General features: G+C 42.6%; 1 long non-coding RNA gene across 1 annotated transcript; it reads left to right on the top strand.

The window, feature by feature from the left end:
- The first annotated feature begins 12,915 nt into the window (after nucleotides 1–12,915).
- Nucleotides 12,916–17,719, top strand: LOC129021727 (uncharacterized). Its single transcript, XR_008496135.1, has 4 exons — nucleotides 12,916–13,117; nucleotides 13,849–14,261; nucleotides 14,697–15,499; nucleotides 17,191–17,719. It is a non-coding gene; the product is annotated as an uncharacterized LOC129021727 (long non-coding RNA).
- The last annotated feature ends 1,711 nt before the right edge of the window (nucleotides 17,720–19,430 follow it).

Genomic DNA, 19,430 nt, shown 5'->3' with positions numbered 1-19,430 from the left:
CAAAGGGCAGAGTCTTGATGTTGGGCGCCTTTACAGTACCCCCTCAAACAGAAGTTAAATGTTGCACTGCTAGTCTGAGTTAAGACCAAGACTGAAATTACCATGGCAGCATTTCCATCCCCACCGCCACTAACCATCACAGACACATTCACGGTCACACTATTGTAGATCCATCCATGCATCCCGTGGCACGACAGGTGCCTGGGGGTGACCGCATAAACCAGCAGCCCCACCACCAGCCCACAGAGATCTCTCCACTCCCCTGTGCTTCCAGCTTCAGCTGTCTTGCTGCCATGGCACTGGGCTGTCCCACCTGGATGTCATTTTCACTGAGGGATGAGGTGAGGGGTGGGGCTGGCCATGTTGTCTCAAGACACACATCCCGTGGGACACTTGGGTTTGGCTCCTGCCATGAACCCTCTTCCCACTCTATGCAACACTATCCACTGGCACTCAGTTTGAGGAGTTAGGACCTTTTACCTCTCTCTCTCTCTTTAGTCTGATGTGCCTTTCAGCCCCTCCTGGCTGAGTTAATGGGGACATCTGTTACCTCAGGACCTTGGAGGGAATGGCACTACAGAGAAGATCACAGGGAAGAGATGAAGACCTCATACATCATGCCTGTGTTTGTGTTTCTCATTTGGCATGGTTCTGGGCTACGAGTCCATTTTTTGTTGGGGATGTCAGATATGAGCTGAATACTACGAACAGAGGAGAGAAAGAAACATCTTATCTTCTTGCAGACAAATCAGAGCAGATGGAGATCTGGGCAGCTGCTACCTTTTCTTTGTTTTTCAAATTACTTAATCACATTTATTTTAAATTTCTTTAAATTCATTCAATTTAAAGCTTCCAAAGCAGGTTGAAAAAGGGAAATTTGTGCAAGAAAGGGCCTTGAGTTGAGTTAGAAATGAGAAATTGTGTCCCAGGCCCCCACTCTAAGCCTACTTGAGATGAGTGGATTTAAAATGCATTCCCAGAAGCAAACCTTTGGAAAAATCCATGCTCTGCAAACAGGTCTCCTATACACAGCTCTGACACTGACCATCTTCCACCTGGCAAATAACATGTTCTGAAAGTTTCTGGGCACCACTTCTATGCATGGCTCTAAGGGAGGGGAAGCAGCAGCAGTAACAGAGGACACCAGCAAATGGGAAGAGGGAATATGAGGTGCCCTTGACCTTGGAGCTCACAAAGCACGTTGAGAATGTAAGAAGCAGAGAAGGAATCAGAAGATGTGAAATCACGTGGGAAAGGGAGATGTGGAAATGAGGCTACAAGTGGAGTAGGCTTCTGAAAAATGTCAGCTGTGGTGTTGGTGAAATGAGGTCGGCCTAGGAGCAGCAAAGCCTCCAACTGAAATGTATCCTGGGCTACCAGCTGTCAGTCATAGGTCCACATTACTACGGTGGCACCAACTAAGTGAAAGAAGAGGGAAAAGCACCATGTGCCACAATTGGCCATGATTACTTGTCTCTATTGAGACAAGAACAACCACAACACAAGACTGGGTGAGAATTCACCAAGATGATCCAGGCAAAACACAAAAGTCAATACCTAACTCACAAGCTCCAGCAATTTCCAAGCACAGTGTCAGTGTCCGAGCACTCATTCATTTATTTACTCAACAAACACTTACTCATGGCCCATTGTGTGCCAGGCACCATTTGAATTAGCAGGGCAGTGTATTGGACTGAATGTTTGTGTCCTTCCAAATTTCATATGTTGAAATCCTAACTCTCAATGTGCTAGTATTCAAAGGTGAGGCCTTTGGGAGGTGATTATGTCACGTGATGGTTAATATTAGGTGTCAACTTGATTGGATTGAAGGATGCAAAGTATTGTTTCTGGGTGTGTCTGTAAAGGTGTTGCTAGAGGAGAGTAACACTTGAGTCAGTAGACTGGGAGACACACACCTACCCTCAATCTGGGTGGGCGCCATCCAATCAAATGGCAGCACAGCTAGAAAAAAGCAGGTGGAAGAAGGTGGAATACGCTGGCTTGCTGAGTCTTGTGGTTTTGGTCTTTCTCCCATGTTGGATGCTTCATGCCCTTGAACATCAACTCCAGGTTCTTTGGCCTTTGGACTCTTGGACTTACACCAGTGGTTTGCCAGGGACTCGGGGCTTTGACCACAGATGGCTTCAGCCACAGATGGCTTTGCACTGTTGGCTTCCCTGCTTTTGAGGCTTTGGGGCTTGGAATGAGCCACTACTGGCTTCCTCGCTCCTCAGCTTTGCAGAAGGCCTATTGTGAGACTCCACCTTGTGATCATGTGAGTCAATTCTCCCTAATAAACTCCCCTTCATATATACACATATCCTATTAGTTCTGTCTCTCTGAAGAACCCTGGCTAATACAGGTCATGAGAATAGAGCCCCCATGAGTGGGATTAGTGCCTTTATGAGACCAGAATGAAATTGGATCCTTATCTTATCCATGTATGTGATAAAGGGTTAATACCTAAAATTTATAAGAAACTCTTATAATTCAACTGCAGAAAATAAAATGGCCTGATTAAAAATGGACCAAGGTTGAGACCATCCTGGCTAACACGGTGAAACCCCATCTCGCCCGGAGGAGCCAAGATGGCCGAATAGGAACAGCTCGGGTCTACAGCTCCCAGCGTGAGCGACGCAGAAGACGGGTGATTTCTGCATTTCCATTCGAGGTACCGTGTTCATCTCACTAGGGAGTGCCAGACAGTGGGCGCAGGTCAGTGGGTGAGCGCACCATGCCCCAGCCGAAGCAGGGGCAAGGCATTGCCTCACTCGGGAAGTGCAAGGGATCAGGGAGTTCCCTTTCCAGGGGTGACAGACGGCACCTGGAAAATCAGGCCACTCCCACCTGAATACTGTGCTTTTCCGACGGGCTTAGGAAACGGTGCACCAGGAGATTATAGCCCCCACCTGGCTCAGAGGGTCCTACGCCCATGGAGTCTCACTGATTGCTAGCACAGCAGTCTGAGATCAAACAGCAAGTCCGCAGCGAGGCTGGAGGAGGGGCGCCCGCCATTGCCCAGGCTAGCTTAGGTAAACAAAGCAGCCGGGAAGCTTGAACTGGGTGGAGCCCACCACAGATCAAGGAGGCCTGCCTGCCTGTGTAGGCTCCACCTCTGGGGGCAGGGCACAGACAAACAAAAAGACAGCAGTAACCTCTGCAGACTTAAATGTCCCTGTCTGACAGCTTTGAGGAGAGCAGTGGTTCTCCCAGAACACAGCTGGAGATCTGAGAACGGGCAGACTGCCTCCTCAAGTGGGTCCCTGACATCTGACCCCCGACCCCCGACCCCCGAGCAGCCTAACTGGGAGGCACCCCCCAGCAGGGGTAGACTGACACCTCACACGGCCGGCCGGGTACTCCAACAGACCTGCAGCTGAGGGTCCTGTCTGTTAGAAGGAAAACTAACAGAAAGGACATCCACACCAAAAACCCATCTGTACATCACCATCATCAAAGACCAAAAGTAGATAAAACCACAAAGATGGGGAAAAAACAGAGCAGAAAAACTGGAAACTCTAAAAAGCAGAGTATCTCTCCTCCTCCAAAGGAACACAGTTCCTCACCAGCAACGGAACAAAGCTGGACGGAGAATGACTTTGACGAACTGAGAGAAGCAGGCTTCAGACGATCAAATTACTCCGAGCTACAGGAGGATATTCAACCCAAAGGCAAAGAAGTTGAAAACTTTGAAAAAAATTTAGAAGAATGTATAACTAGAATAACCAATACAGAGAAGTGCTTAAAGGAGTTGATGGAGCTGAAAACCAAGGCTCGAGAACTACGTGAAGAATGCAGAAGCCTCAGGAGCTGATGCGATCAAATGGAAGAAAGGGTATCAGCCCTGGAAGATGAAATGAATGAAATGAAGAGAGAAGGGAAGTTTAGAGAAAAAAGAATAAAAAGAAATGAGCAAAGCCTCCAAGAAATGTGGGACTATGTGAAAAGACCAAATCTACGTCTGATTGGTGTACCTGAAAGTGACAGGGAGAATGGAACCAAGCTGGAAAACACTCTGCAGGATATTATCCAGGAGAACTTCCCCAATCTAGCAAGGCAGGCCAACATTCAGATTCAGGACATACAGAGAACGCCACAAAGATACTCCATGAGAAGAGCAACTCCAAGACACATAATTGTCAGATTCACCAAAGTTGAAATGAAGGAAAAAATGTTAAGGGCAGCCAGAGAGGAAAGTCGGGTTACCATCAAAGGGAAGCCCATCAGACTAACAGCGGATCTCTCGGCAGAAACCCTACAAGCCAGAAGAGAGTGGGGGCCAATATTCAACATTCTTAAAGAAAAGAATTTTCAACCCAGAATTTCATATCCAGCCAAACTAAGCTTCATAAGTGAAGGAGAAATAAAATACTTTACAGACAAGCAAATGCTGAGAGATTTTGTCACCACCAGGCCTGCCCTAAAAGAGCTCCTGAAGGAAGCGATAAACATGGAAAGGCACAACCAGTACCAGCCACTGCAAAATCATGCCAAAATGTAAAGACCATCGAGACTAGGAAGAGACTGCATCAACTAACAAGCAAAATAACCAGCTAACATCATAACGACAGGATCAAATTCACACCTAACAATATTAAGTTTAAATGTAAATGGAATAAATGCTCCAATTAAAAGACACAGACTGGCAAATTGGATAAAGACTCAAGACCCATCAGTGTGCTGTATTCCAGAAACCCATCTCACATGCAGAGACACACATAGGCTCAAAATAAAAGGATGGAGGAAGATCTACCAAGCAAATGGAAAACAAAAAAAGGCAGGGGTTGCAATCCTAGTCTCTGATAAAACAGACTTTAAACCAACAAAGATCAAAAGAGACAAAGAAGGCCATTACATAATGGTAAAGGGATTAATTCAACAAGAAGAGCTAACTATCCTAAATATATATGCACCCAATACAGGAGCACCCAGATTCATAAAGCAAGTCCTGAGTAACCTACAAAGAGACTTAGACTCCCATACACTAATAATGGGAGACTTTAACACCCACTGTCAACATTAGACAGATCAACGAGACAGAAAGTCAACAAGGATACCCAGGAATTGAACTCAGCTCTGCACCAAGCACCAAGCGGACCTAATAGACATCTACAGAACTCTCCACCCCAAATCAACAGAATATACATTTTTTTCAGCACCACACCACACCTATTCCAAAATTGACCACATACTTGGAAGTAAAGCTCTCCTCAATAAATGTAAAAGAACAGAAATTATAACAAACTATCTCTCAGATCACAGTGCAATCAAGCTAGAACTCAGGATTAAGAATCTCACTCAAAACCGCTCAACTACATGGAAACTGAACAACCTGCTCCTGAATGACTACTGGGTACATAACGAAATGAAGGCAGAAATAAAGATGTTCTTTGAAACCAACGAGAACCAAGACACAACATACCAGAATCTCTGGGATGCATTCAAAGCAGTGTGTAGAGGGAAATTTATAGCACTAAATGCCCATAAGAAAGCAAGAAAGATCCAAAATTGACACCCTAACATCACAATTAAAAGAACTAGAAAAGCAAGAGCAAACACATTCAAAAGCTAGCAGAAGGCAAGAAATAACTAAAATCAGAGCAGAACTGAAGGAAATAGAGACACAAAAAACCCTTCAAAAAATTAATGAATCCAGGAGCTGGTTTTTTGAAAGGATCAACAAAATTGATAGACCACTAGCAAGATTAATAAAGAAAAAAAGAGAGAAGAATCAAATAGATGCAATAAAAAATGATAAAGGGGATATCACCACCGATCCCACAGAAACACAAACTACCATCAGAGAATACTACAAACACCTCTACGCAAATAAACTAGAAAATCTAGAAGAAATGGATAAATTCCTCAACATATACACCCTCCCAAGACTAAACCAGGAAGAAGTTGAATCTCTGAATAGACCAATAACAGGAGCTGAAATTGTGGCAATAATCAATAGCTTACCAACCAAAAAAAGTCCAGGACCAGATGGGTTCACAGCCGAATTCTACCAGAGGTACAAGGAGGAATTGGTACCATTCCTTCTGAAACTATTCCAATCAATAGAAAAAGAGGGAATCCTCCCTAAATCATTTTATGAGGCCAGCATCATCCTGATACCAAAGCCGGGCAGAGACACAACCAAAAAAGAGAATTTTAGACCAATATCCTTGATGAACATTGATGCAAAAATCCTCAATAAAATACTGGCAAACCAAATCCAGCAGCACATCAAAAAGCTTATCCACCATGATCAAGTGGGCTTCATCCCTGGGATGCAAGGCTGGTTCAATATATGCAAATCAATAAAAGTAATCCAGCATATAAACAGAACCAAAGACAAAAACCACATGATTATCTCAATAGATGCAGAAAAGGCCTTTGACAAAATTCATTGACCCTTCATGCTAAAAACTCTCAATAAATTAGGTATTGATGGGTCGTATCTCAAAATAATAAGAGCTATCTATGACAAACCCACAGCCAATATCATACTGAATGGGCAAAAACTGGAAGCATTCCCTTTGAAAACTGGCACAAGACAGGGATGCCCTCTCTCACCACTTCTATTCAACATAGTGTTGGAAGTTCTGGCCAGGGCAATTAGACAGGAGAAGGAAATAAAGGGCATTCAATTAGGAAAAGAGGAAGTCAAATTGTCCCTGTTTGCAGTCGACATGATTGTATATCTAGAAAACCCCATTGTCTCAACCCAAAATCTCCTTAAGCTGATAAGCAACTTCAGCAAAGTCTCAGGATACAAAATCAATGTACAAAAATCACAAGCATTCTTATACACCAATAACAGACAAACAGAGAGCCAAATCATGAGTGAACTCCCATTCACAATTGCTTCAAAGAGAATAAAATACCTGGGAATCCAACTTACAAGGGATGTGAAGGACCTCTTCAAGGAGAACTACAAACCACTGCTCAAGGAAATAAAAGAGGATACAAACAAATGGAAGAACATTCCATGCTCATGGGTAGGAAGAATCAATATCGTGAAAATGGCCATACTGCCCAAGGTAATTTACAGATTCAATGCCATCCCCATCAAGTTACCAATGACTTTCTTCACAGAATTGGAAAAAACTACTTTAAAGTTCATATGGAACCAAAAAAGAGCCCGCATCGCCAAGTCAATCCTAAGCCAAAAGAACAAAGCTGGAGGCATCACACTACCTGACTTCAAACTATACTACAAGGCTACAGTAACCAAAACAGCATGGTACTGGTACCAAAACAGATATATAGACCAATGGAACAGAGCAGAGTCCTCAGAAATAATACAATACATCTACAACCATCTGATTTTTGACAAACCTGACAAAAACAAGCAATAGGGAAAGGATTCCCTATTTAATAAATGGTGCTGGGAAAACTGGCTAGCCATATGCAGAAAGCTGAAACTGGATCCTTTCCTTACACCTTATATAAAAATTAATTCGAGGTGGATTAAAGACTTAAATGTTAGACCTAAAACCATAAAAGCCCTAGAAGAGAACCTAGGCATTACCATTCAGGATATAGGCATGGGCAAGGACTTCATGTCTAAAACACCAAAAGCAATGGCAACAAAAGCCAAAATTGACAAATGGGATCTAATTAAACTAAAGAGCTTCTGCACAGCAAAAGAAACTACCATCAGAGTAAACAGGCAACCTACAAAATGGGAGAAAATTTTTGCAACCTACTCATCTGACAAAGGGCTAATATCCAGAATCTACAATGAACTCCAACAACTTTACAAGAAAAAAACAAACAACCCCATCAAAAAGTGGGCGAAGGACATGAACAGACACTTCTCAAAAGAAGACATTTATGCAGCCAAAAAACACATGAAAAAATGCTCACCATCACTGGCCATCAGAGAAATGCAAATCAAAACCACAATGAGATACCATCTCACTCCAGTTAGAATGGCAATCATTAAAAAGTCAGGAAACAACAGGTGCTGGAGAGGATGTGGAGAAATAGGAACACTTTTACACTGTTGATGGGACTGTAAACTAGTTCAACCCTCGTGGAAGTCAGTGTGGCGGTTCCTCAGGGATCTAGAACCAGAAATTCCATTTGACCCAGCCATCCCATTAGTGGGTATATACCCAAAGGACTATAAATCATGCTGTTATAAAGACGCATGCAGACATATGTTTATCACGGCATTATTCACAATAGCAAAGACTTGGAACCAACCCAAATGTCCAACAATGATAGACTGGATTAAGAAAATGTGGCACATATACACCATGGAATACTATGCAGCCATAAAAAATGATGAGTTCATGTCGTTTGTAGGGACATGGATGAAATTGGAAATCATCATTCTCAGTAAACTATCGCAAGAACCAAAAACCAAACACTGCATATTCTCACTCATAGGTGGGAATTGAACAATGAGAACACATGGACACAGGAAGGGGAACATCACACTTTGGGGACTGTTGTGGGGTGGGGGAAGGGGGGAGGGATAGCATTGGGAGATATACCTAATGCTAGTTGATGAGTTAGTGGGTGCAGCACACCAGCATGGCACATGTATTCATATGTAACTATCCTGCACATTGAGCACATGTACCATAAAACCTAAAGTATAATAATAAAAAATAAATAAATAAAACCCCGTATCTACTAAAAATACAAAAAATTTAGCCAGGTGTAGTGGCGGGCACCTGTAGTCCCAGCTACTCGGGAGGCTGAGACAGGAGAATGGCGTGAACCCAGTAGGCAGAGCTTGCAGTGAGCTGAGATCGCGCCACTGCACTCCAGCCTGGGCAACAGAGTGAGACTCCGTTTCAAAAAAAAAAAAAGGACCCAAACAGACATTTCTCCAAAAAAGATATACAAACAGCCAATAAGTATAGGAAAAGGTGTTCAAGATTACTAATCATAAGGGAAATGCAAATTAAAATCACTATGAGATATTATGTCATATCTCTGACTGTCTCTGAAATAGCAAAGCTGTACGGATGGCTATTATCAGAAAGGCAAGAGATAATAAATGTTGGCCAGGGTATGGATAAAGCCCTAGTACATGGCTGGTGGAAGTGTAGATTGGTACAGCCATTATGGAAAACAGCATAGAGGTTCCTAAAGAAATTAAAAATAGAGCTGCCATAATACCCAGCAAGCCCACTTCTGGGTATATATCCAAAGGAGATGACATCACCATCTTCTAAAGTTATCAACATTCCCATGTTATTGCATCATTAGGTACACTACCTAAATGCCCATCAATAGAGGAATGGATAAGGAAAATGTGATATATACACATACACAGGGATATTAATCAGCCTTTAAAAAGGAGATTCTGCCATGTGCCACAACATAGATGGACCTGGAGGACATTGTGCCAAGTAAAATAAGCCAGACACAGAAAGAAAAATATGGCATGGTCTCACTTATAGATGGAATGTTTTTTAAAGGCTCAAATACGCGAAGAATGAAACAGTAGTTACCACAGGTGGTGGTAGGTGTGGGGTGGGGGTAGAGGAAATGGGAAGATATAAGTGAAAGGATATAAAATAGCAGATATGTAGCGTGGCATGTCTAGGGACCTAATACACATCCTGGGGACTAAAGTTAATAACACTGCAGTGCATTAGAGATTTTTGTTAAGTAAGTAGATTTTTGCTGCTTTTACCACAAAAAAAGTAACTGAGATGACAGGTTAAACTGCTTCACTGTTGTAACCATTTTACTGTGCATATCCCATAACATCATGTTGTAAGCACCAAATATGCACAATAAAATTTATTTAGAAGAAGAAGCAGCAGCAGTGGCCAGAGAGCTAGCTAGCTAACTCCCTTTGTGCCATGGAAGATACAGTGAGAAACTGGCAGTTTGCTTCCTGGGAGAGGGCTCTCAACAGAACTGGACCGAATAAAACATACATGTCAGGAAATAAAATGGGCTATGAATGAAAGTGAAGTAAGGCAAGGGAGAAGAAGTGGTGAGAAGCTCTACAGGACAGGTCATCTGAGACGCCACAGGGCAATGCCATTTGTGCAGAGACCAGCATAATTGGAGGGGCTTCTAGGGATGGAGGATTCCAGGCAGAGGGAGCAGCCCTGCAAAGTCCTGGGGGAGGCAAGTCTGATGTCCTTCAGGAGCGGTGGCGGGGCAGGTCCTGGGGAAGTGGAGGGAGACAAGGAAGGTCTGAGAAGTCAGTGTGGCTTCTCAGAGGTTGATGTGATATTTAGGGACCCAGTGGCCACTGTAAGGACATTCAGTTTTATTCTATAGCGAAGTTGGAAGTCATTGAGAAGTTTGGGCTGTGATATCACATATCCTGACTCCTGTTTTCAGAGGAGCAGTTTGGCTGTTACATGGACATCAACAGTGGGTGAGGGGCCTGGGGGGAGAAGCAGATGCACCTGCCATGGTACAGGCAAAGTGGTAAAAGTGATGGCACTTGGTGAAAGCAGGCAGAATTTCCTGCTGTATTTTGGATGAGGAGGGTGAGGGAAAGAGTTAAAGAGACCCTCAGAAGTGGAAAATGCTGGGCACCGTGGCTTACGCCTGTAATCCCAGCACTTTGGAAGGCTGAAGCGGATGGATCACCTGAGGTCAGGAGTTTGAGACCAGCCTGGCCAACACTGCAAAACCCCGTCTCTACTAAAAATACAAAAATTATCTGGGTATGGTGGCAGCTGCCTGCAATCCCAGCTACTTGGGAGGCTGAGGCAGGAGAATCGCTTAAACCTGGGAGAGATCACGCCACTGCACTTCAGCCTGAGCAACAGAGCCAGACTCCATCTCAAAATAAATAAATACATAAATAAAGTGGAAATATCATTTATTGAGATGAGTAATCCCAAAGGTGTAGTGGGTTTAGGATCTGGCAATAATACTCCTATGCTAACAGCCAGGTACTAGAGTGGAGCTCGCCCTTCCAAGGCTTCCTTGTGTTATTCCAGAGCTGGGCATGGTGAAAGGTGGCAAGTTACTGCTTCCTTCCCTCTCAGCCTCTGTAATTAGCACCTTCATTCCAAAACATTACTGTATATTTGACTTACCAGGAGAAATTGTTAAAAACAGATTCCAGAGGCCAGCAGAAATTCCCACTCAGTAGGCCTGGGGAAGTATTCAGAAGTTGAGTGGTTTTTATTTTTTTATTTTGTTATTATTATGATGTAAAACAGGGTGTTGCTCTGTTGCCCAGGCTGAAGTGCAGTGACACAATTATAGCTCAATGCAGCCTTGAACTCCCAGGCTCAACCTTTCCTCTTGTCTCAACCTCCGGAGTAGCTACAGGCATGAGCCACCATGCCTGGCTAATTTTCTTTTTTAAGTTTCTTAGAGACAAGGTCTCACTATATTGTCCAGGCTGGTCTGAAACTCCTGGCCTCAAGTGGTCCTCCTGCTTTGTCCTCCCAAACTGCTGGGATTACAGTCATGAGCCACCATGCTTGGCCTTTGAGTGTTTTTTAGCAACCACCCGGGGGAAGCTGATGCAGGAATCCATGGACCACACTCCGAGAAGTCCCATAATGGAGGGGATGCTCCTGATGGTTTTGGTGTTGTCAAAAACAACCTGAAGGACACATGTCTCCTGGGCTGCTGAGGTGACCCCATCAGCCATCAGCTGGTCTCTCCTGGATTACCTCTGACAGACAAAGATCCCACAGGCAATGAGATCCTGTGTAAGAAAGGAATACATAGATGCAGTCTGGGCCAATGCCTGGAACACATCCTTCCAAGCCTCATGCAAATATGTGGAGGTGGTGGGAACAAGCCTTGCAACACCTCTCCATTGTTAACCCACCAAAGTGCCAAGCCAAGAGAGGAGTAATCATGGGGTTTGTTGATGACATATACTGAAGACATCCTTCAGGCTCTCTTAGATAACTGCTCTAACTTTTCTAATCAGCAGGTATTCAAAGATTGTGGGGCATAATAAAAACCTCTAATAAGGCCCTTTTATTATCCGTATATCAACCAAGGTGAGTGCAGTAATGATCATATCTGGTAAACCATATGTAACCAGTGACATTGTATGGGATGGTCGTAAGTACAAAAATGGTTTCAACTCTAACCAGACAGTGCAACTGTGCATCATTTAGGGAGTTCTCATACACAGACATTCTTCCTCTGGCCTGATCCTATATATTAGAAAATGCTACATATGCAATGTGTGTTCCATAGCAAGGCATGAGTGATGCTCATTAAAAATACAGATTCCCAGGCTGTAGGTTGGATGTTTTGAACATTTGAAAATTCCAGAGGCTCTGTAATTTTAAACCAGCTTCCCTGCAGTGCCAGACTTAGGCACTACTGATGTAAGTTTTTTCTAGATGCTCTACTTGAGACATGACTTAGAAAATATAGCAGCTAGCTTTGGATATGTAAACGAAACTGTCTCATCTTTTATAAGAAAGTGATTCATGTTGAAGGATGACTTAAAGGCATCCAGCAATTCTTCCTCTAGCTACCCCTTCCTTATCAAGATGAGATGACACTGTGGATCACTGCATAGACTATTTTGTAACTTAATTGTCATAAAGAGGTAAATACATGATTTGTGTCAATATAAGTCTCTCATGGTAGTAGCAGCATATTCTATGTGTGGAATCTCCAGATCGGATCACTGTGGGCATCAACTTCAGTGTAATTCTCCAGGCTTGTAGGCTGGTGTGAGTCATAATCTTTAACCATAGGAAACCAAGGCTGAATTATCTACAGCAATACTGGGAGGCCAGTGCCTTAGAAAAGATTGGGCTCGAATTGTAAGTAAAAGGAGGCAAAGATAGTTTTGGAACTGTGTGAACTGTAGACAATAACAATAGTTTCTTGGTAAATCTGTACAAACTCCTTTTTTGGGGTGTACATTGTTCTAGAATGAAACACCTCTATGACTCATTGGCATGTGGCATTTGAGAGACAAGCACAGTTCCAGAATGTGAAATCGCCATGGTAATGCTCTTCATAACATACTGGCTGAGGCTGAGAATGGCACAGGCTTAACTTTATGGAATATAAGCCTCCTGCTGTTGACATGGAAAGCCTCTGAACATCTTTACTTGGGAGGTTGTAAAGATGATTAGAAATGTCTCCTGATCTTGGAAGTGAAGCATTGCTTGAAACTCTCCATTTGCCTTTTGAAGGTGACTAGGTATGCACTGCATAGAGTTTACCTTGGGCTGCAGAACCTTACCAACCTCAGCACCTGTGGAGGGGTGCTGGGGGTTCCTAGTTCCCATTTTCCTCTCCACTCTGTCCCCACCCCTTGCCACAGCCCCTCAGTAACTGATTCTGATACGAGACTTGCTGGAGTCTTTCTGAAGCTCTCATTTCACTGATCCACTTCAGATATAATACCTTACATTTTAAAGATTTTGAATTGTTGTATATCATACCTGAATAAACCACCTTCTTGATCTTTAAATGTTGGAGAACCCTGCAGCTTGGTTCTGGGCCTTCTCTCTTTCTATTCTCTTGCTTCATGACCTCGCGCATGCTTATAGCTTCAATTACCAACTATGTGAATCTTTCCTGAATTTTATTCTAACTGCCAACCTAGTATTTCCACTTTTCCAGGCTTCTGAAATTGAACATATCTAATTACAAGGACAGCTGTAGGGTTTTCTGCAGGAAAGTTGTGGTTCATAGCTACATCAGACTTTCCAATTATGTCCCCTGGGTAGTCTTTGTCCTAACAAAGAATAACAGAATCTTGGGAGGAAAATTGTGGGTGGAAATGCCCCGATGATGGATTCTCTAATCATGCCTATGTTGCCCAAGTTAACTTCCATCCTGCCATCAAGCTTGGATTTGGTGCCTGTGGAAATAAAAGAGTATCTGGAGCCACCTCCTCAAAATCACCATGCTTCTTTTGCCTCTTAGAATAATCTACAGAAATGGCAATGAAAATGAGAGTAGATGCATAAAGAGAAAAAGTTCTGGCGAGAGTTCCAGGTACCTTACATGGAAGCAGCTGGGTAAACAGTGATTTTGAGGCATTAACACATCATATTTGTACGGCAATGACAGTTTTGAAAAACATTCATCCTTCACACTCAAAGTGAAGCCAGACATAACATTTACTAAAAAGCAAGAGTCTAGTACAGTGTTGGAGATGCATTCTTCCTCACCCAAATTTCCAAATGTTTGCTCCACTATTCTTTACAAACATCTCAAGGAAACTTCAACAACTTTTCAGCTTGTTTAATGTGAATGAAAGTGAATATTGCTATGTTCTGGAAAAAGCAAAAACCCTGTCTTTCCAGCTGCTTGGCCTGATGGAAGTAAGAAGGCGGGTGAGTAAATTCTTTAATTTCCTATTCAAATGTCCTGATGTCATTCTATGAAGAGAGTTATAATCAACACATTTGTAAGTCACCCAATGAACTTGGTTTCTTCAGGTCATAGGTTGGAGCTTGGAATCCTCACCTGTTTTATTTCTGAGAGTTCATATGTTTTCTGTTAGGAAATCATCTAGAAATGTAAAAGTGCAATTTTCCTTCAACACTGTCCTGGGCTTTATTCTGCTTTGGGAAGGTGAGAGCTCTTCTAGGGAAGAGCTGGTTAGGACAGGAAGGGCGGGGAAGAAGAGCAGGGAGGGCGCTATGGAGAGTTTTACTTAGAAATGGATTTCAGCCAAATGACAGGACTCTGAACTATTTGAAGATCATTCTTTCCTCCAACCTCCATACAAATTAAACAACATTTTTCTGTTCCTCTTTCTCCTTTAGGGTTTTAGTATGCAGCAAAGCTGTGCGTGATGTCTCTGATTTTAAATGTTTCACCCAAAATGTAATACGATTATGTTTATTTTTTTCTCTTTTACATGAGGGAAGTGTTTCCATAAGACCTGGAAGACAAGACATAATGTGGGACACAAAGGCAGACGAAGACTTATTGCTCATTCTTTTTTTTTCCACTTCCTGAAATAGACAGTCCTTCCCTTCTGATCCAAACCCTATTCACTGTGTCATATCTAACTAAAATGGCACCTTTCCTAAGAGTGCTTGTTCTTCGTGACTCCAGGACGTTCTATCAGCCGTTGTTGTGGATATCCTTCCCCACACATTTTAGAGCTCCAAGTACAGCACAGTGGTGGCATTTCATGCTCCCTGGAACCTGTGAGGTGGGTGCCACATCGTCTTCACTTTTTGGATGTGAAAGCTGAAGTTCAGAGGTCCTGTCACCAGTCTATGTGTCAAGGCCATACACATCAGTAAGTGAACAGTCAGGGTCTGCGACCCCACTGTCCAGCTTCAGAGGGGTCCATGCTGAAACTCTCTGCAGTGCTGTGTCCTCCGTGTTAACCTCACGCATGGATTCCTTTAAGGCCTATTCTTTTATGTTCAACTAAACCACGAAGCCCTTGATGACAGCTTTTGTCTTGTACTTTTTTTTGCATCTGGATAGCCACTTCACAAAAGAATACCTGCAGGAGTCTATCATACGTGCACTGATTGAGATGGATCATGTGAGGATATGTGGATATGTAAAACCAGAGACTCGAAAAATAGCAAACTGAACTTTAAATAAGGTAATCATTCTATAGCTTATTGGTGGTAGTTTATATTAATGGTCATTAGAATCGTGTTGTTTCCAAGCAAATAATACAATAAGAAAATAATCCAGTAATACCCCTAAGCTTTGTGAATGTGTTATGATCAGTTTTATGTAAGACCACACTGTAGTAAGTTATGGGGGGGGTTGTCCAGCCATCCCCATGTGAGTAGTGTCAAAACACATACTCACCCCCACCCTGAGTCGCTGCCTTGGGTCCCATTCAGCAATGACTGTGAGTGCCCCAACACCTGAGCACACAGATGCTCTTATTTCAGAACCCACCCATGTCAGGGAAGCCCCTGTCTCCCAGAGGTCCTTTCAGTCTAGACAGTTCCAGGGCATGGTCCTTTCCCAGGATGCACAGTGTGGGCATCTAAGCATGGGGAGGGAGAGTGGCCACTATTTGTATGTGTGGAATTGGCCACCTGGGAGAAACTGAGAAGGGTCTGAAAAAGTCTCTCCACATTCAGTTATTATGGAGCAATAATGCAGGCGAAACTGTCCCTGGAATCAGTTCATGGTATAACCCAAGTGTCACAAAGAAAGGATCAGGGCAGAGAAAGTGAGCTTTGTTGGATCCTGGGGTGAGTGGGAAGAGCAACTGGGAGATGAGCGACACAGGATGGGGTGGGGGTTAGAGGAGAGAGAGGGGGAGGGTGCTGGCCCAGGAGAGATGACCACACCAGACTATGTGGACCCCACTTGAGGCACAGCCCTAAGAGGAGTTGCAGCAAGGGGAACTGGTGTCCCCATTTCAGGAAGGCTCCCTTGACAGGTAGGGAATGCGGACTTTCCGTAGAGTAATGCTCTGTTCGCCACTTGTCCAAATAGTAATAAATCACCAGTAAATTCCTGGTGCTGTTTGGAAGGCTTGGACTTCAAAGCCCCAAATTCACAAACAGGAACCTTTCATTAACTCTGGAAAAAGAATTTCACTTTATTTCAATTTGTGTATTTGGTTATTTAGTGGAAGCATATATTGCTGACCAATATGACATTCCGTTTTGAATCAAGTGCCTTTTATTCTAGAGCCATCAGACATTGAAATTATGTGTTTAAATGCTTGACCAGCCTTCATCTGTACCAAATGTTTGAACTTGCTTTTATAAAAGATGAGACAACTTTGCTTTTTAGTTTTTTTTTTTAAAGCTGGTTTTATTCACGAGATACCGTAAGACCAAAAAACCCCTCAGAGCTGTAACATTTTGATTTTCCTGGAGTTCAAAGTACTACCTTTCTCCATTAAATAATTTAAAGCATCTTTTTCGAGAGAAGGGAATAAAAGCAAGATCTAATCTGGAATTGAATGTCTTGTGGTGTGTTGTTTTGCTGGGGCCCGTCACCTAGTTCTGTCTTTATTTCTCCTCTTTTCCTCCCTTCTCAGCTATGCTATGGTATCCAATGTCAGAATTATTTCTTTCATCGGACCCATGCAAATGGAATAATATTCTCTCTGCTGAATGTCACTGTTGCTTGGACCTTTTAAAGTTAATGTCAAACATCCCTTTTTGTTTTTATTAAGAAGCATTGCATCACACAGAGAAAATATTAAACACTGATCTTTAACAAGAGCACTATAAAGCAAATTGGGATCGATCTTATTTTCAGCTGGGACTACCATTTCCTTCAGGCTTGACCTGAGGATCAGATGTTTGACTCTTCTAGGAATCAAGGTGAAGATGGATAAACATGCAAGTCTGAAAGAAAGCAGGAACAAGGCAATCCAACTTGTATTTTCTGTAAGCTGGCAGCAGAACATTTAACTGCCAGCTCCTGACAAGGTTTGGAAAACTCATCAGTGGGAAAGCAGCCAAAACACTGCTCAAGCATGGGTGGTCACCAGCAGCAAAGGAGGAAAAGCAAGCCAGAAAGAAAGAAGGAAAGAGAGAGTTTTTATATAAGTGCTTTCCCATGATGTTCTAGCTATCTGCTTTCCTAAAGCAGTGTAACTGTCACCATCCTGCTGAAAGCTCAAATTAAGGTAATGTAATGAGGAAGCATTTCATATTAATAACAGTATAAAACAGAGACAACACATTATCATCTATGCAGGCTTGGCTGGGCTGCTGTGCACCTTGCTTCCTAGTTTCAAGAATAGAATACTCACACTGCATCATATATCATGCCTCCCAAAACTCGTGGTCAGATGAATTTGAATGTCAATCTGGGGAAAAACTCCTTTCCACTCTTGAAATTTTGGTTTTGGTTTTGTCTGTTTGTTTGTTTTACTGTTAGACTGTCTGCGCATAAACAGAGAGACCAAGACAACAGTAAGCAATACAAATGTCAACCAACTCAACAGCTGAAACAGCTAAACCTAATACCCTGTAGAAGCACTCATGTACATCACCAATTTAAGAATTTTCTGAGAAATAGAGTACATTTTTTAGGTAAGAGACGAGTTCTCTATTAGGTTAATCATGATAATAGCATTGACATACTTTAGGTCTTTTTTCATGTAAGTAGTCTGCAAACACCTTCCTCTTTGATTAGTAATTTTTTTTATTAGTGAGATACATGGTCATCAAAAAATATGTACAGATGTTTTCCTCCCTTGAGAGTTGGCCAATTGCTCTTGCGAGGCAGGCCAATTTCAAGGCCATTCAGACCTCAGGCACTACAAGGGGCAGCTCTATTTTGTGACAGGATCGATCATTCCCTGTACTGGCATCAGAAATAAAGCTTGAAGGTGACATCTCCCAAGTGAACATTTATCTTTGTACTCAAAGAGCTGCTTTTTCATAATGACTGCCTCAGAGACTTTTTTAGAAATGAAGCTCTCTGCCTCTGTTACCAAAATCCAAGGTTCTATGACAACCTCATGCTTATAAAGTTTTCTATTTCTTCTGTAATATGTCTGTAATTCCGTGAGCCATGCCATGCCTCCCTCTCACTGGCCCACTTATAAGGATGCAACTGAGTGTCCTATGTCTTCATTTAGAGGGCAGCAAGACCAATGCTCATCTTCAAACCATGAGCAGCCTCACTTAATGAGATTGTCTGTTCTACATGCCCTGGGCAGGGTTCAGAACATGTTCCCAGAGATGTTATCTTTGTCTTTGTCTGCAAACTCGCAACATTCAAACTTGAGAGTCAGGAATGGCCTCTATTTTGGGATGCTACACATGGTGACATAACTGGGTTTCACTGGATTTGCTCAACATATTATCCAGTTGTATGACTGAATTGGCCCCATTTTTGAACAGATGTGGCTTCCAGAGACTATATTTTTGAGTCATTCCATTGCATTGGGTGCCACACATCTTGAAAGGAAAACACTGCGCAGGTCAAGAAGTATAACTGTTAGCACTTGACCTCTGCTTTTGCATCAATTTCAAGCATTCACTATGGTAAGTTGATATATTTCTAACATGTGATATTGCTTCATCACTGAAGCTATATTTTTTTCTTACATTGTTAGTTCAGTAATAACATATTTACCTGGTATTGGAACTAAAACACAGGTAATGACTGGCTTTTGGTTTTTAATTTTACAATCTAAGTTAATAGCAAATCTCCTTTGTATTTGTGTATGTGTCTGTGTGTGTACATAATAATTAATACCACATATTGCAGCTCTTTTGTTAAGAAGACTGTGGTCCACATATTGGTGGGGGAAAAAGAAAGAGAACATTACAAGCATGGAGATCATCAGAGAATCCTTGATTTCTTCTTTGTCAACCACTTACAAAAAAAAAAAAAGACAACTTTTTTGTGCATTTGCTTTTCCCAGTGAAATGTACAGTGCTTCTGTGAATGTGCAGAGAGAACTCTGCGGCTCCTGTGCTCCATCTGCCTTTGTCGGCTGGGCTGTTTGTAGCTCCTCTGGCTCCTGCAGGACACAAGCCTTCTCTAGAGCAGAGCTCCACTTTTGTTTTTAAAATCCCAAATGTGTTCAATTTTCT

Source organism: Pongo pygmaeus, chromosome 21 (assembly GCF_028885625.2).
Source record: "Pongo pygmaeus isolate AG05252 chromosome 21, NHGRI_mPonPyg2-v2.0_pri, whole genome shotgun sequence".
NCBI classification, from domain to species: Eukaryota; Metazoa; Chordata; class Mammalia; order Primates; family Hominidae; genus Pongo; species Pongo pygmaeus.
This window is presented reverse-complemented; position numbering and strand designations above follow the sequence as displayed.